The sequence below is a fragment of the Chrysochloris asiatica genome, unplaced genomic scaffold (assembly GCF_000296735.1).
Source record: "Chrysochloris asiatica unplaced genomic scaffold, ChrAsi1.0 scaffold00510, whole genome shotgun sequence".
NCBI classification, from domain to species: domain Eukaryota; kingdom Metazoa; phylum Chordata; class Mammalia; order Afrosoricida; family Chrysochloridae; genus Chrysochloris; species Chrysochloris asiatica.
The window spans coordinates 677995-692172 of record NW_006409028.1 but is presented as its reverse complement, the minus strand read 5'-3'; positions in this window follow the sequence as shown (position 1 = coordinate 692172).

The window sequence follows — 14178 nt, the reverse complement described above, 5'->3', positions numbered from 1 at the left end:
TGGATATTATAGCTTGGCCATAAACATTTCTTCCTGACTTTTCTATTTACTAGAAAGGCAACAAGTATGTTAATTAAAAAGAAAAAAACAAATTTTGCTTTACCCTTTGTGCCTAAATTTCCTGCTCACATTGACTTTATTACTGGTTCACATAGACGCTTGTACATGTCTCTTTAAATATCCCATCGTTTCCTGACTAAAATTCTGAAAATGGGTGAAACTTCATTTCATTTGTGGTGAGTTAGTAATATCAGGCTTATTTTATTAAACAAAAATATATAGAATTAAAACACAATTCTTGGAAAAATGAAAAATGGCTAATAAACAAAGAAACAAATACCACCAGAAATGTAAAACTCATTTTGGGGTATACTGCAGACTGACCATGCTATCTCTACTACTTCTTGTTTGACTAGAGTTTTCATTTTTGTCAGTTTTTTTTTTTTTTTTCTGTTTTAGGCAAACAACCTTGGAATTTGTGCTTATATGAATGTTTGCTAAATTGCTTTAAATGAAAATGCAGGCAGCCAATACTAGAACATTTTTCTGGGCTTTCCACCTCCCCCCCCCCACCCCTCATATATCATTTAGAAAAGAACAAGAATAAAAAATTACAAGTGTACATGACATAAGTAAGAAACATTTTTTTCAAAAAGGGCTTAAGCCTGAGGCAAAAAAGGGGACTGTTGGTTTATGCTTTTTCCAATTCTTACTATAATCTTTATCTCAGGAATGAATTCACATTTTGCATTATGTTTGGTTACCTTTATAGTCTTTCTTACAAGAATGAGGAATGAAAATTTTAATGCCTCATATATTCTATGAATTACTGTAGATGACTAGATGGCACTACTTTGATCTTTCCTATATTCTGTGGTTTGATTGGATCGTGATGTGAATGAAAAGCAGCACAAAACAAATCAGTGTCTGAGAGAATGACTTTACCAAGAAAAGAGGAAAAAGGTACCTCAGTGCACTTCAGAATATTACATATGAGACAGTGAGAGTCCAGACAACCGCTCCTGTGTCCAACTCAAAATGAACACAGTGCTTCTTGTAGATACACAGTCTGATCTGAGAATTTATTACTAATCATTGCTATCAAGCTTGGAACAAATACCATCTTAATATCATTTAAATGTATGTTTTAACGTTTCTTGAGTCCTCGTACTGAACCTTGCATGTTGCAGACTTGCTTAAATGTGGGATGAACAGATGATTGAATGAATTAATTCACCAGTAATATGTGATGAAAGATAGGGCTACACAGATCATTTTTGTTTTTGTTTTTAAATTCCAGTGTATGTTTCTCTAATGCAAATAAGTTCATAGTAAATGGAAGACTCATGTTATTAATAATGTGGGAATTTTGTTGATGCATAAGCAGTTTTTCTGAGCATTTAATTTTTTTTTTTTTTATGGTCACCAAATAATAGCATCTGAATGCAAAGTAAAAAAAACCCAACAGGACAGAGCAAGCTGGGGAGGAGCACAGTGTATACATAGTGCCATTCCCTACCACTATCCTCTCACCTGCCCACCACAACCACAATCCAATCCTTCCTAGGTGATCAGTTTGACTATGTGCTTTGTTTATAAAGACAAACAACATGATTTCCCAGACCCAACTACACTGTGCCTCAACACTTCTGTATCCTCCTTTCAAGCAGACTATCATTACCCTTATTTAAAGGTTTCTGTTTTGAGGAGCCCTAGTAGCACAGTGGTTAAGCACTCACTTGTAACTGAAAAAATAGCAGTTCATATCCACCAGCCACTCAGCAGGAGAAAGATGTGGCAGCATGTTTCCAATGACTATACCCTTGAAACGTCATGGAGGAGTGTTCTCTATCTTTTAAGGTTGCTAGGAGTCTGAACTGACATGACAGCAACAAGTTGGCTGGGTTTGGTGGTTGTTAGATGCTGTAGTGTTGGCTCTGAGCCCTTGGCTACCCTTTACACTCCAGAAAGGTTTATTGCCTTTTCCTGAGCCATCTCCATAATTACCTGTAGATGGGATTGTTGTTCAGAACATTTTCATTGCTAGAATGTTGAAAGTAGGCCTTTTTCAATAGTCTGTCTTAGTCTGGAAATTCTGCTGAACACATAATGCACAAGCCTCCACTGATAGAGGTACACTGAAGTACATGAAGTATATTGGCCAGCAATAAAAGACAAGTTTCTCTCATGGAAGGCACCAGTTCTATACTGAACTGCCACTACTCTCCTATTTAAAGGTAAAATTTTCTATCAACTATTTGTTGTTGTTTTTGTTATTGTGTGCCATCGAGTCAGGTCTGACGGATAGAGACCCATTATAGGGTTTCTGGGGCTCTGGTAGTCTAGTGGTTATGAATCGGGCTGCGAGCCGCAAGGTCAGCAGTTCGAAACTACCAGCGGTTCCGTGGGAGAAAGATGAGGCGGTCTGCTCCCGTAAAGATTTACAGCCTCGGAAACCCTGTGTAGGGTCGCTATGAGTCAGAACCGACTCCACGGCTCATAACAACAACAACAACAACAAGTCTCTATGGCAGCAAAAAGTTTCATCTTTTTCTTGAGGAGCAGCTGGTGGATTTGAACCTCAGACTCTATGAGCTGCCTTCCAGCCCAACTCTGCCACCAGGGCTCCCATATTAATTGCTGTATTTTTTTTTTTTTTTTCAAACTTTTTATTGCGAATTGAATGAATATTTACAGACAAGATCATCAGGTTTACATTCAACCAATCATTACATTGTTTCATCTCAATGATTGCAATCCCCTCCATACAACAATAGGCATCCCATTTCCTCCCTTTGGTTCCTATTTCATTCCACCTCTGTAGTATTTAAGATAGGAATTCAGCATATCTCTCTGAGTTATCATTTAATTTGGATTATTTCTGTTTTGTTAGTGTTCTTGTTGCAGAATTATACAAATTTGAGGTTTCTGTTCATTGGCCTTATTTTTATCCCTAAATTCTGTGAATTTTGCAGACTGTGAGTTTTTTCTTTTGTTTTATTTTTTCATTATAATGGAAAATCCTTATATTGTTTAAACAAAGAAATGAGAGATTTGAGGAAAGGAGTTCTTCTAGGTAGAGATAGGAAAAAAAAAAAAAGTTTGATAAGTCCCTCACTCTCTTGGAAAGAAAAATCTTATATGTAAGTGTTGTAGAATATTTCAGGGATCACATAATCTTTTTCATTCTTGTAACATATGAGAAACCTACACCCACAAGGAGGAAGTCATTTGCCAAAGATCTCACAGTTGTTACTAACAGACTGAAATCAGATACCATGTCTTGTAACAACTGCTTCACACTCACGTAAACTGGTTTTCATTTTTGTGCCGTCGAAATCTTCTGAATGAAACTTCCATCACTTTATTACTTTGGTTTTCTCATGGATAAAGCAAAAACGTCTTTGTTGTCATTATCTTATGATATAAGTAAAAACTATAAAGCTCAGTTTGTCAGAAGTGCTTCAATTGGACACTTTACTTCTAATAATTTACCTAGTGTGAAAGATAAATTATATGGCTACCATAATTAAAAAGGCACTTTTAGAAGTCCAAAATAACATTTTCCCTGTTTGCATATTCAAATCATATCTATTTTCAAGACAAAACTTAAATTTAGGTTGCTGGAAAAGTCTTTCAAAGGATAGAAAGAAATTACCTTCTATCTCTGAACTTGTACTTAATTTGTAAGTCTCAGTGTCTACATCCTTTATCCTTGTACTCCATAGTTTATTTCAGTGTTTTGCAAAGGAGGCACTGTGTACATCTCGAGTGGAACTACTTTTTGGTATGCAGAGCTTTCTCTGCTATTGTAAAATGCTTAGAGTCCTGAATTTCAAGAGGGTCCTGTCTGAGGCTGTGTTCTCTAGAGAAACAGACCCAATAAAACTTACATATGTATGTACATAAAGAGAAGTTTATATGAAGGAAATGCCTCACAATCATAGAGTCCCAAGTCCCCAGCGGGTGAGATTTTCCTGTGTGCCCATTACATTGATAGCAGACCACACCCCTAAGGAAACATCCTTTCAATTGATTGGTTGCCCACAGTCAATCATCATAGAGTTAACTAAACTATGCCTGTATTAAGTTTCACCATGGCAAAAACCACACCTCAACTGTCAAACCACTGGGAATCCTGGCCCAGTCAAGTTGACACAAAACCTTAATTATCACAGGCCCTTAGTAATATGACAACTCATTATATTTATATCCCTTTAAAACCCTTCAACCCTCTGTAAAATAGAAGCACAGCTCACATGTCCCACCCTGATTGTAAACCACAAGTAAAATCGAGGGTTCAATGAGGCAAGATCCAGATGTGGTTTATTTTTATATCTCTTCACCTCTGAGCACCAAAATAAATTATGGGAATTTGATAAGTGCTAGTAGAATTAAGAGTCTTGGTGTGGTGCTATAGGATAACCACTAGACTGCTAACTGCAAGCTAGGCAATTCAAACCCACCAGCCACTCCTTGAAAGCTCTATACATGGTCACTATCAATTGGAACCGAATCAACAGCACTTAACAACAAGTAGAATTAATGACCTAGGAGGGTTATGGTAGGAAGCTAATATGATTTCACATTATTGATTCAAACTGAGAGAATGAGGGAAACTGGAAGTGCTGATACTGAGCAGAGAAGATGTCTGAAACTCCTGAGCAAAAGTTGATAATCCCTTTATACCTTACATTCGCTATAGAGTAGATGTGGATAGTTTAGCACAGATTGGTTTTAAGAAATGATGGGATCTACCTATCATCTCCATCTGATATATTTGAGAAGATGAAGTAAGTACAGTCAGAGACTTCATGCTGAATATACTGGTCAATGTATTATTTCACTCTTTCTACTTCTTTCTACTACTTCAACTGTTGATAATAGTAATTATAATCACAAAGTTATGCTTCATGAACTTTGATGTTGATGTCCAGGAACACAGCAGTCAAGAGACCAAAGACTATATTTCATTGGACAAATCTACTGCAAAAACAAACAAACAAATGAACAAACAAAAACCACATTTAAAAAAAAATTAAAGCAAAAAAAAAAACAAAAAAAGCAAAGATGTCATTTTGATGACTAAGATAATTCTGACCCAATACATGGTCTTTTCAATTGCCTCATTAACATGAAAAAGCTGAACAGTCAAAAAGAAAGACGGAAAAGGACTTATGCTTTTGAATTAGTGTGTTGGTGAAGCATATTGAATATCTCATGGACTGTCAAATGGTTGAATGATTGAACAAATCATACCTCTTTTAGCATAGTAGCTAACAAGTCAGACTGCTAACCTCAATGTTAGCAGTTCCAAACTACCAGCTGTTCCATGGGAGAAATATGAGCCATTTTGTTTCTGTAAAGATTTATAGCTTCGGAAACCCTACATAGGATCATTAAGAGTTGAAACCAATTCCATGGCACATATTTGCCACTACTATCTATAGGGCCCCTGAGCTGAAAGTTCCCTACTTCTGCTTTATAGGATAATCACTGTACTGCTAATCACAAAGTTGGCAGTTCATACCCACTATCTGCTCTTTGCAAATGCTATACAGGGTTACTACGAGTTAGAACCAATTCAATGACACTAACAAAAACAATGACAATTAGTATGATACTACTCACTGTCAGTTTGACATACTGTGATGGTTTTCAAGATGCTGGAATGTATGCCACCAATATTTCAAATACTAGCAAGGTCACTCAAGGTTATCAATCTACAGCTGTACTTTCAGACTAGAGAGTAAAGACCTGGTGCTCTACTTCTATAAATTAGCCAATGAAAACCTTATGGATCACAAGAGACTATTTTCCAATATGGTGTTGGAAGATGAGCCCCATTGTTAGAAGATACTCAGACTATTCAGTGGTCACAATTGACCCAAGCATGCTGATGATAATGAAGATGGTGCAGGACCAGGCAGCATTGCTATATGTTGGCAATGACTTGACTGTAGCTAACAATAACAGTAGTTTGATGATGTTCATAAACTACTTCTAAGAAGTTGAAAAAAATTAAATTGTATTCAGCTTTACTAGGTATCAGGAAATCAAAATACACAAAAATTGTAAGATTCTTTTCAAGTGGACTGGAAGCAGCAAGACTCATACTTGAGAATTGGATTAGGAATTCAAAAACTACATATCTGATCCATGTTAGTTTGTAGCATTGAACAGATGGTTCACTTCCCTTTCCTTGGTAACCTTGTCTGAGACCTGAAAGAAGCAAGAGAATGCATATATTTCAAAAGTCAGAAGAAAATGTATGTAGATATTAAACATTTTATAGAGACAGTAGAATTGTCTTCAGGGTTGGCAGTATGATTTTGGTAAGCAGATAACACAACATCTCCAACAATTATTCCACTTAAATTCTTCTTGGAAACAAACATCAGTGATATGTTGAGGAATGTAATTTCTCTCCATTACAGAGTGAAATGTGACATTCAACTATTAAAGGCAATAATTCAATTTTATTGGCTTTTTGTAATCCAGATGATGTGACATTTACAGGATGAATCTCTTATTCTTTTTGCTAACTAATTTGCTCTAATAATGCAGGAAGATGCTTTATAGTGTAAGAAACACTGTGGGGTACTGGGATTGATAGCCAGAATAAAGCCATTATGGTTGGATATATAGTAGGAGTAAAATATTAAATAAAAATCTGTAACCATGATATATGGAAAACTTCTCTTTTTAATGTTGGAGGTTTGCTTTTATTAGTTCTTTGTTAAAACATCTCCATTTTTGCAGTAAATTTTCAAGGACCTCTGTCTTATCTTATCTTGTTGGCATACTTACTTATGTTATTCTTGTAGTTCCTTATTTTATATGAAGGCAAATTGTTGTTGTTAGGTGTCATTGAGTCAGTTCCTACTCATAGTGACATCAGAAAAAGACTGCCTGTTCCTCTGCCATCCTCACAGTTATTTCTATGTTTGGGCTAAAGGAAAGTAAAAACATAAATTTAAATGATATTAAATTGGTATTTGTTCCAAAGCTTGTTTTGTCTTTTGCACGATAGTCTCCCTCCTGGCAACATGTCCAAAGAACAAGAGATTCAATTGCCACCCTCACTTCTAAGAAGCATTTTGCCTGTACTACTTTCAAGACAGATTTGTTTGTTCTTTTGGCAGTCTATGCCACTTTCAACATCCTTTCTCAACACTATAATTCAAATGCATCGATTCTTCTACTGTCTTCCTTATTCATTGTCCAACTTTCAAATGTATAGGCCATTAAAAATGTCATGGCTTGGGTAAGGCACACCTCAAACTATTCTGTCCTAGATAGTCATTCAGACAAGTTGAAACCAACTTGATGGTAATAGATTTTATTTTTTATTCTTCATTGTTTAGACCAGAGCAGGAGTGAGAGATTCAAATCAACCCTGAAATATGGTAAGAGCTGCTTATAATAAAGTATGTGTGCATAACAAATTGTTGGAATCCTGGAGTGGTACTGTGGGTTAATGTGTTAGACTACAAAGTCAGTTTGAACTACAAGGTCAGTGGTTCAAGCTCATCAGCTGCTCCTTAGAAACCCTATACAGGGTTGCTATGGATTGGAACCAACTCGAGAGCACTCAACAACAACAATAACATAACAAATTGCAAGTGCTAGTAGATATTTATTGGTAAGACATGTGTTTTACTCTGTGTTCTATGCTATATTTGTATCATTCCATTTAGTTCAATATCCCTCATCTGTCAGTTTGTCTTACTGTGGTAGCTTGCATGTTGCTGTGATTTTGTAAGCTATGTCACAAGTATTTTAAATATCAGCAAGGTAACCCACAATGGATAGGTTTCAGCTAAGCTTCCAAATGAAAACAGACTAGGAAGGAGAAATGGGCAACTTCTGAATATTTGGTCACTAAAAACCCTATGAACAGTAGTGGAACCCTGTCAGCACCAGAATATTGAATATTGAAACATGATGAAGAACACCAGAATATATATAATGCCAGAACATGAGCCCCTCAGGTTGAAAGCACTCAAAATGTGAATGGGGAATAGCTGCTTCCTCAAAGTAGAGATAACCGTGATGACACAAATGGAGTAAAGCCTCAGAACCTACATTTGCTGATGGGGCACAACTCCATATGAAGAGAAGAAGTTATAAACATCCATTAATAATCAGAACATGGAATGTATGACGTATAAATGTAGGATAATTGGAAATTATAAAAAATGAAATGGAACACAAACATTGATATTATAGACATTAGTGAGCTGAAACGAACTGGTATTGGCCATTTTGTATCTGAAAATAACATGGGTTACTATGCTGGAAATGACAAATAGAAGAGGAGTGGCATCACAGTCATCATCAAAAAGAACATATCAAGATCTGTCTTAAAGTACAGAACTATTTGTGATACAATAATATCCATATGCCTACAAGGAAGACTCCTTAATACAGCTATTATTCAAATTTACCCACCAACCACCAAAATCAGTGATGTTGAAATTGAAGAATTCTAACAACTTCTTCAGTCTAAAATTGATCATCAGTAGCTGGAAAATATGGCCTGGTGATAGAAGCGATACTGGATATCACATGATAGAATTCTGCAAGACAAATGACTTCTTCAGTGCAAATACCTTGTGTCAACAATATAAAAGATGACTGTACACATGGACCTCACCAGATGTAATACATAGACTTCAAATTTACTACATCTGTGGAAAGAGATGATGGAAAATCTCTAGATCATTAGCCAAACAAAAACAGGGGCCAACTGTGGAACAGACCATCAATTAATGTAATTTCAGGGTAAGATGGAGAGTCAGAGAAAAAGAGGAAGACCCCCAACAAGATGGATCAGCCAGGTGGCATCATTGATGACATCAAGTGTGGCAGCGGTAGTGAGGTTGGCCCAGGATCAGACATTGTTTTGTTCTGCTGTGCATGGGGTCGCTATGAGTCAGTTCCAACTCGATGGCACCTGACAACAGCAACAAATTTCAGGCTGAAGCTGAAGAAAATGAAAAGTCCACAACAGCCAAAATATGACCTTGGATATTTTTCACCTGAATTTAGAGACCATATAAAAAACAGATTTAATACATTAGATACTAAAACCTGAAGATCAGAAGAGTTGTGGGATGACATCACAAACATCATACAAGAAGACAGCAAGATAGATGTCAGAAGAGAATCTGAAATTTGCTCTCCAGTGTAGAGATGCTAAAGCAAATAGAAGAAATTAGGAAGTAAAAGAGCTGAAAATAAAATTTCAAAGGTCAATTTGAGAAGACAAAGTCAAATATTATTTAAAAATGTGCAAAATCTTGGAATTAGAAAATCAAAAGGGAAGAACAAGCTCAGGATTTTTCATGCTGCAGGAACTGATGAAAAAATTCAAGCATCTGTTTGAAATATTGAAGGATTCTATGGGCAAACTATTGAATAATACAGAAAGAATTAAAAGAAGATTGAAGGAATACAGAGTCACTGTATTCCTTCCACCAAAAACAAATGATTGATGTTCAACCATTTCAAAAGGTAGCATATGATCAAGAGCCAATGATACTCAAGGTGCATTGAAGGTATTGGCAGAGAATAAGGCACTGGGAATTGATGGAATATACATTGAAAATTTTCAACAAACTGATGTGGCACTGGAGTAAAGTCATCTTTTATGTTGCCAAGAAACTTGGAAGACAATTACATAGCCAGTTGACTTGAAGAGATCCATATTTGTGCCCATTCCAAAGACAGGTGACCCAACAGAATGCAGAAATCATCAGACAATATCATTAATATCACATGCAAGTAATATTTTGCTAAAGACAATATAAAAATGGCTGTAACAATCCATTGACAGAGAATTTCCAGAGGTTCAAGCTGGATTCTGAAGAGAATGTGGGATGGGGATATCATTGCTGATGTCAGATGGATGTTGGCTGAAAGCAGAGAACACCAGAAAGATGTTTAGCTGTGTTGTTTTGACTATGCAACGGCTTTGAATTGTGTGCATCATGACAAGCTATGGATGGTATTGAATGAGCATTCCAGAACAGTTCATTGTGATCATGAGGAACCTGTACATAGACCAAGAGGCAGTTGTTTGAACAGAACAAGGGAACATAAAATGGTTTCAAATTAGGAAAGGTGTGTGCCAGGCTTGTATTATTTCACCGGACTTATTCTGAATAATCCAAAAATCTGGATTATATGAAGAAAAACATGGCAACAGGATTGGAGGAAGACTCATTTGCTGAAAGCTAAGTGTACTTAAAATATTTATTGATGAAGATCAAAAAACTCAATGTAAATAAAACAAAAATCCTCACCACTGAACCAATAAACTACATCCATGTAAATGGAGAAAAGATTGAAGTTGTCAAAAACTTCATTTTGCTTGGATCATTCATCAACACTAGTGGAAGCAGCAGTCAAGAAATGAAATGACATATTGCATTGGGCAAATTTGCAGCACAAGACCTCTTTAAAGTGTTGAGAAGAAAAGATGTCCGTTTTAGGACTAAGGTACATCTGATGCAAGCCATGGTATTTTCGATAACCTTATATGCATGCAGAAGTTGGACAAATGAAGACCTTAGAAGAATTAATGTATTTGATCTACGATATTGGAGGAGAATATTAAAAGTACCATGGACTGTCGAAAGAACAAACCAATGTGTGTTGGAAGAAATACAGACAGAATTCTCCCTGGAAGCCAGGAATGCCAGACTTTGTCTTTCTTTGTCTCATACTTCAGACATATTTGCAAGAGGGTCCAGTCCCTGGAGAAGGATATTATGTTTGGTGAAGTGAAGGGTCAGTGAATAAAAGGAAGACCCCTCAACAAGATATGGGCTCAGCTGTAGCAATGATTATAAGGTTGCCACAGGACCTGGTGGCATTTTGTTGTATTGTGCATAGGATTGCTATGAGTTGGTACTGACTCTATGACACCCAACAACAACAACAATGACAACTACATTTAGTTCTGGTAAAAACCTTGAAGGTAGATGCTATAATATCAGATTTTATAGTAGTTATGAATACTTGAAATACAAAAGTTAAGAAACTTGTCCACGGTAAGTTATACAGCAATTATTGAAGACTTGGTTCAAATGAAGTTTAAGAGTGCCTCTGAAAAAAATGGACGTAAAGGTATCCGATTATTAAACAAAACCCAAGTACTGAGAGAATCTATCATAGAGTGCTCATTTATGTCTAGTCACTGTCTATTGTGATAAAACGATACGTGCTTTTCTGTAAGCACTATTAGCATGTACAAATGCTAACAAATATGTTTGAAGCATGTTTGATTTTGTCAGATAATGCAGGATCTCTTCATATCTAATGTGTATTGTAGAAATCAGAGTGTGGATTGGGTGTTAATTGTGGTGAGGGAAAATTATTCTATTTAGCTACTATTCTGAATGAAAGGGTAATTTAATGGCTCCAGGATCTTTAACACATAGGGACTCAGAAAGTTATCTGTGGTCTCCAATTATTAGCTTGGGTCCTTTGGAACACTTTAATCAACTGGAATCCCTGAAAGAATCCTGGGAATATTCAACATAGTCTCATATTCAACACATTATGGCAGACTTGAAGGCTGACAATGAAAATTTCTGGAAGACTTTGGAGCACAAATATAGGCATGACCAGACAGTATAAGAGGGCTGGTAACTGTTCAAGTGACTGCAGGAAGTCATCTATGCCCCCAATTGTGACTTAACTGCAGCCATCAGAGTTGCCCACTTGGGGGCACCAAAATGATGCCTCTGTTTTCCCTTCTTTATTCTCATGGCAAGTGAAATACAATGCAGTTCATAAAATGAGATGAAAAGAATCCCAGATGCAATTATTTCAGTATGAGGATAAGTTGGTGATAGTGTATATTTATCATTCATTCACACAGCCTGCTTTTAATGTGTGCAATTTCTATATTAATGAACTAGAAATTGGTTGCTTCCAGGAAGAGGTAATGTCTTTCTGATAGATAGTTCATTGGGCCAGTATTCAGCCAACCCAGGCACAATAACAGAATCAGAGGTTGAAGGGACATAGAAGGTTATAATCTGACCTCCTACTAATTCAAGAATGCCCTCCGTAATGCCCCAGACAAGTGATCATCCACTTCCAGTTCAAGAGGACCACTGGGTAATTGTGCGATTAGGCAAACTACTTAGCAAGTATATTATGGAATCACAGAATAATTGAATTGCGAAGGACCTTGAGATGGGCTGGTCAACCTTTCACTTTAAGATGTGGATCAACGAGGTTAAGTAACTTACCTCAGTAAGTTTCTAGTATGCTGGAACTAAGCATTTTGACTCCCAGGTCAGGAAGGATCCCTCCATCATAATAATTCTTCTGTTAGTAAAATGGACATAATGGCATCATTTCTTTAGATGTCAGTGCTTTTGTGAAGAACATTGTAAGTATTATTATTCAATGATATTATCATAAATTAATGGCACTAACCAGATGGATAAATTAAGGCGGCATCTAAGGGGAGATGGAAGAGAGGTGCAGTGATTGTGGAGCCAGTTGCAAGGTAATTTAAAATCAAACAGTACACTCTGGAACCAAACAGTATTATGCACAAAAATAAAACCATGTTCTTGAGAATCACTTTAAGGAAGGTTGATTGCAGGGATCACCTAATTTAAACAAAAAATGTTTAAAATCTCTTCCAATGATCCTGACTTGCCCTCAGGATTAAAGGACTTCACCTTTTAATCTAAACCTATTCTTCAAATTTTGCTTTTTATTCCATTTTGTTAAGCTAGTTTCCATGAAATAAGTAACTTCAGAAATAAGTTTTAAACTGTGAAACTTTAGCCACATCTCCTGATTTGAACAGCTTGATGACTAATTTAAATCGTATTTCACTAGGTGCTCAAAAGGTGTGTGATACTTTAGGAAGTTGCCTTACAGAGATTATTATTGTTGTTAAGCACTGTGGAATCAGTTCCAACTCATAGTGACCCTGTATAAGGTTTCTGAAGAGCGGCTGGTGAGTTTGACCTGTAGATCTTACAGTTCACACTGACCTTGCTGTCCAGTGGCATTATCCTATAGCGCCACACCAGAACTATTAAGACATTTTAAAATTAAATTAACTCCAAATTCTTCAAATTACACATGCTTTTATCTAGAAGTGGATGATTGAAGTTTCCATTAAGAAAGAGTTATTCTGAAAGGAAATGTGGATAGGTCTCTTGTGATACAATAGTGAATACTTGTTATCAGGACTGATTGTGAGGGCTGGAAATGTAAAGATAGACGTTTTGTAGCAACTTTGCAGTCTAGGAGCGGAGGTCCCTGGGACCATCAAGGTAGAAGAACGGAGAGCAGGACCTTACCCAGAGAAGCAGTGATGCCAGAGATGGAAGCAGAGATGATGACGTAGAGAGATGGAGCAGCTGGGGATTTTAGACCCAGAGAGGGAGAGGGGCTGTGTGCTGAACAACTGGGGGCAGCGAGGGCAGGCTTACAGGATATACCTTTTGGTTGGTTGATGATGCATAGAAGGGATTGTAGTCATGGCAATGAAATGATATACGACAGGATGAATGTAAAACAAATGTTCTCCCATGTAAATTATCACATAATTCACAATAAAACATGAAAGGAAAAAAGAGAGAAAGAAAGAAAGAAAGAGAGAGAGAGAGAGACAGAGAGAGACAGAGAGAGAGAGAGACAGAGACAGAAAGAAAGAAAGAAAGAAAGAAAGAAAGAAAGAAAGAAAGAAAGAAAGAAAGAAAGAAAGAAAGAAAGATTCCAATTTCACATGTGGAGATAACTTGGTATATGCCTATCCAGATTGTAGCATTTCCCTACTTTCTAATTTGACTGTTGTTGTGTATGAATCTTGGCTACATGGTAGCATATATTTAAAGGCTTAGTCATCAAAGGCTTAGTCTGTTATCTTTAGAGGTTTGAAGTAGTTTCCTTTTCTTCTTATCATTTTTGTTTTCATGTCTTGTATTTTCCTTTGTTTCTCCTTTACATTTATTTGCTATTTTCTCTTTCTTTATTTTATTTCAGTCTTTGTCAAAACATAAATCTGCCTTCTGCTGTTTAAACCATAGTATTTTATATCTTGATTTAAAAGAAAAGTAGGGAATGATTCTTTTGAGCAGTACTATGTAGAATGCAATTTACATGTATTGTGCCGTTTAATATATGAAAAAAATA